This window comes from Pieris rapae, chromosome 11, assembly GCF_905147795.1.
Source record: "Pieris rapae chromosome 11, ilPieRapa1.1, whole genome shotgun sequence".
Taxonomy (NCBI): domain Eukaryota; kingdom Metazoa; phylum Arthropoda; class Insecta; order Lepidoptera; family Pieridae; genus Pieris; species Pieris rapae.
The window spans coordinates 8,174,292-8,179,579 of NC_059519.1; the positions used below are offsets into that span (position 1 = coordinate 8,174,292).

The window sequence follows — 5,288 nt, forward strand, 5'->3', positions numbered from 1 at the left end:
TAACGTCCTATATCTAGTGCGAGCGTCGAAGAAGTGCGCCCGACCATACAGCGCGCCGTGCTTATATAGCCTGAAAACCAGTTTAGTCCAGTATACCCCACTGCTACACGTCACTTGACTTTTTACAGCTTATTCGGCCTCTCCTGACGACGGTGCGTCCTCGCCCGTGTGATGATAGGCAGGTTGGCATGTTGAAACTTGACCTGCTGATGACTCTTGTATCACGTGCGGTGGTTGTGGTGAAGGACTATCGTCATCATCAGCGCCACCTAAAAATTACATGATTTTTGTTATTATAACGTTAAATTAACATAACTTCATCGAAAGTAAGAGCGCATCCATTACTCTCGACACAACATTAGTTCATATTTTTTTTCATAGCAAGAGCGTCTCCATTGCTATCAACAGTAAGAGCGACTCCATTACTGTACATCACACTAAGCAAGAGCGACTCCATTGCTTTAACAGTAAGAGCGACTCCATTACTGTACATCACACTAAGCAAGAGCGACTCCATTGCTTTAACAGTAAGAGCGACTCCATTACTGTACATCACACTAAGCAAGAGCGAATCCATTGCTATTGATAGTAAGAGCGACTCCATTACTATCACACAAGACTCCCGCAGGTCTTTACCAAAATAGGTACTACCTATATGATAAGCAGTCCTAATAAAATTACAGTTCTCACAAACATTTATCAACATACATAAGTTTTGAAAAGGCAAGTAAAAATTACTTACTCTCAAAGAATGCGGCACACACATCAGGGGTCCATTCCCCGCGCCAGGGCAACATGTATTCCGCGGCAGCTTTACCATAAGAACCAGCGACTAATTTTAGTTCATATCTGTCCTGCGACAACGTCGCTAAAACCACATATGGTCCGCGCATACAGGAGTCTAGCTTACCAACAGCTTGGCACAAATGCAAAATCGCCGCCATTGAAATGCACACCCTTGCGAGTCAACCTCGCAAAGCACGATGTCTTCATATCTTGACCATTGCTAATGACTCGGCATAGATACTCGATCTCCGTAGTCTGAAAGTTACATTTTTTTTTTAATTAATGAAAAAGCCTGCCTGGGTCCCTTACCCTTACCCCCATCTCTGACACATCATGTAATGTACCTAAACCCTCTTCTATTGTTTTACTAGGTAATAATACGTCATATACACAATTACAACACACAAGGGCTCTGCCTGAATCTATGTAAAATCGTAACGTATTTGATATAATTCGTTGATATACAACCTGTGCATTGCCTAATTCTTATGGCATCTTTATGTACTCATAGTGACCCTCAGGTGTTACGAATCTCGGGAGTGGTGTCGATGTTTTTTATTTAATTTTATCTGGTGAAAGCCAGTAGCCATATCAAGGTAAATATAATAGGTAGCTTTACCTAGCCAAACAATATGGTCCTCAATTAACGGAAGCGGGTATTTTAACTGTCTTTGAGTTTTAAGTTTAAAGTCGACACAAAGCCTATCTGAATCGCTTTTTTTCTTTACAAATCTCTATCTCTAATTATTTATTGATTTAACACATCTTTTATGATATCTCTAACGCGTAATTTTTCATCACACGACATTTTATAAGGGCGGTAAACTATAACTAATTTAGCCTACCGCTCGACTCGGAATGCTGTCGAACAAAACAGTCCTCCGTTTTATGTCCTACCTTCTTACAAAATGTGCAAATAATTTTGATATTAGAAAACTGCGTTTTTTCTAAACTTGAATTGTTTGTAGATTGAGTCTCTGGTGCGGTTTCATACTTAGTTTTTTTAGGACACAAAATTTGTATATGACCAATTTCCCTACATGAAACATGAACAGTTAATATTAGACTGAAAATTATCTCGTTTTCAGAAATTATCTCGCAAATTTGGCCTTATAACGTGATTTAGTATTATAGAGCGCGGTTCTAGGGGCTTGGTATATAATGAGAGGAATTTAACTAAGCCTTCCGATGATAAATTAGCACTAGTCGCGACGGCGCGAACTTGTGGGTCCTTAATACCCCAAATAACTACTACAACAATTAACTCTTCACTCATTCCTCGTACAACACGCAATACGTGAAATAACTATCAGAGTCTGTTGTCATTACGTCGAATAAAATGTTTGCTATGTCTACTCGCTACGGAAAAAGCTATTAAATTCTCTCAACTATGATCATTACTAAGCCACTCATTTAGCCACACTTTAGCCTCCCCTTTCAAACAATATCTAATCAGAGATACACACTCACGGTCATCCCAATAATTAGACAACCGCGCAGTCTTCCTCCTCACACCATATATCGAAATATTTGAAAGACGGATCAAAATTAGAAATATAAATGGAGTTAGATCTTACCAGAATTGTGCTCAACGCACTTACTAGTTTGTCGGTCACCTGATTAAGTACCAGATCAGTGCTCGACTCGCATGCGCAGCTTGAACTTGGCACCGGAGCGTTCTCAGTACCATTGTGCGAACCGTCAGTACCAGGTGGTAACGAGTGTCGCTTACGGAAGAAAGCAGCAGACCCGATGGTGTTGCGCATGTCGGTGTAAAGGGCCGATCCCCTCGCGGTGGTTTTGCTGAGCACAGTTGTGGTGACACCACTGGTGGACATAGCTCAGTCGCTTGCGTCGGTTGACGGTTTAATATCGACTGTAACGTTTCTTCAAGCCAGTGTGCAAGGGCAAGTGTTCACCGCCTACCCTCCATTATTTTTATTAAACGTATATCACTCGCGTTTCAAACTGACACAAATAAAACCACGTGGGCGTTAATTTAAACTAATCAGAAATGAGAACGAATCCCACTACTGAAGTAAGAAATTAACAAATAAAATTACTAAAAATAACCAAATTAAATTACACGAAATTAACCACAAATTCAACAACAATAGTAACGTCCTATATCTAGTGCGAGCGTCGAAGAAGTGCGCCCGACCATACAGCGCGCCGTGCTTATATAGCCTGAAAACCAGTTTAGTCCAGTATACCCCACTGCTACACGTCACTTGACTTTTTACAGCTTATTATACAATTATTTTTAACATGAAAAGTCTTAGTAATGAATATATACTCTTGTAACTTAATTAACTCAGGTTTGTATGTAGTTCATAAAACGTCGAGACTTGTTCAGAAAAATCTGAGAAAAATATTTTGTTTCATAATATTATTTTCATCGTTAAAGTAATTTATTACTTCAATTATATTTAACAAAAACATCTTCAATAGATGATTAGGTTATAAGGCCAGACTAACCAGACATAGGACTATTCTTTAGTCTGGATCAGATCAGTTTCAAAAGTATATCTGATTTGGATAACGACTATTCAATCGTCGTGACTAAAAGTCATTCTATATATAGATAAACATAATTATTAAGAATGATTTATAAGCCGGTATCCCCTCAAAACTTAAGGATTATCCATAAGGATTTCTATAAAGAGTAATAATTTTGACACTTTTTCTATTTTATGATTTGTTATTCCTTGTCTTTGATGTATGTATTTCCATCTCATATAACACAATTTAAAAAATAAACATCTAAACTTTTTCCTTGATTTGAAAAAAATCTAATTTTTGTTCCTTTAAATCAGATTAATGTATTTTATTATTACATTCAGTGAGCACCTACACTTTATACATTTCTGTTTGTAGCCCTAATCATAATATGATGCTACTTAGCGTATTTTAATTTTAATTAAATAATAATAATGGTAATATAGGTTATAGTAACTTATCATGCAAAGTAATTGCGATGGGTAGGCCATCAAGCGTGTTTGGATAAAAACCGTTGAAGTTCCTTGAATGGAGACTCCGGCAGAACAAAAGACCGCGTGGCTGCCCACCGACTAAGTGGACTTACCACATCGTCAAGGTTGGCTCCCAGTGAATAAAGAGAGGCCAGTGTAGGCCGTACTGAAATGGACCAAATGTAGAGGCTGGTGATGATGAAATTGTTAATACTTGCAATCTTGCACCAGGATTTCTTAGGTCTTGTGATCTAAATGTAATGCTAGAGTCACACTAAATTATTTGTGTTAGGGATGGTGGGGAACAATAAATTGGAAACCAGACGGGACTTACAGTTGGCCTACTACGTACTGAAAGTTTTGAGGGGTGTAGTATGCAACGTGTGTGTGTGTAAGTGTACTCAAAGAACTGGGTTTTATTAGTACCTACGGGATATGTGTGACGGCGCATGCCTTGTTTTTTTGCAATATCAAGGGCAAGAACGAGTCTGTTGCACAGATCCCCGTTATCCAGAACGTTGCGCCTACTGAATGCTGTCTCCGACACTATCGACATATTTGTATGTTCGCAGAGTGTGTATTATATTTTATTTAATATTTCTCGACATAATTGTATTGGCCTTGTCGGTAAGGTTAATATATGTAATTTTAAATAAATAAATAAATCATGTGTTGTAAAAGATTACGCAAATGACCCTAGTTCAAATATACTAGACAAAATGGATTCACAAAGCAAAAACAAAGTTTTAAAGTAAGTAAGAATTCACACGAATTTCTGTAGATGTTATAAACTGAGTTCAAGTTTTGCTTTGTGAATAGTAAAATACATAGGTATCAGGGGACTTTCAATATATTCACGTAGTGAAACGTAAATATATTGCAAAGTTTTGTTAGTGTAATAGAATTACAATTAATAAATATAGTTACATTTTTTTTATAGACCAGGGGGCAAACGGGCAGGAGGTACATCTGATGTTAAGTAATACCGCCGCTCATGGACACTCTCAATGCCAGAGGGTTCGCGAGTGCATTACCGGCCTTTTAAGAATTGTTACGCTCTTTTCTTGAAGGACCCTAATTGATTTGAATGTACAGTCAAAGAAATAGCAGTCTTCTTACTTAATTGTACTATATAAGGTATTAATAACGTAATCCGCGTTTTCGTAATATTTGATATATTTTTTTAAACCTACGACGATGCAGCTTTGTATAGCTGAAGCGATACTGAAACTGTTATATTCAATTTCGGTGTAGTCCCATCGATATCTGTCGCAGTACAAAACCTCAACATTGAAGACTGGACAGAAAGCCGCTTAAAGATACTTCTGTCACATTCATTTGTTTTGAAATTGGCTCTAGAGTGATAAGGACGCAAGAAATATGAATTTTGTTTTATGGGAATATTTAGAAATATGTTAATATAAAAATACCTCCACATTCTATAGAAACATTCTTGAAATAAGTTAATTATAATTTCCTATACGGAAGTTAATAAGTTATTGTTCAGTTTCCAGATATTCAATTTAATGA

The 5,288-nt window shown here is 37.3% G+C and overlaps 1 long non-coding RNA gene across 1 annotated transcript; it reads right to left on the bottom strand.

The window, feature by feature from the left end:
• Positions 1–244: 244 nt before the first annotated feature.
• On the bottom strand, positions 245–2,676 carry LOC123689562. The gene is made up of 3 exons (XR_006750518.1): positions 2,364–2,676; positions 743–1,041; positions 245–269 (listed from the first exon to the last, which is right to left on the bottom strand). It is a non-coding gene; the product is annotated as an uncharacterized LOC123689562 (long non-coding RNA).
• Positions 2,677–5,288: the final 2,612 nt, after the last annotated feature.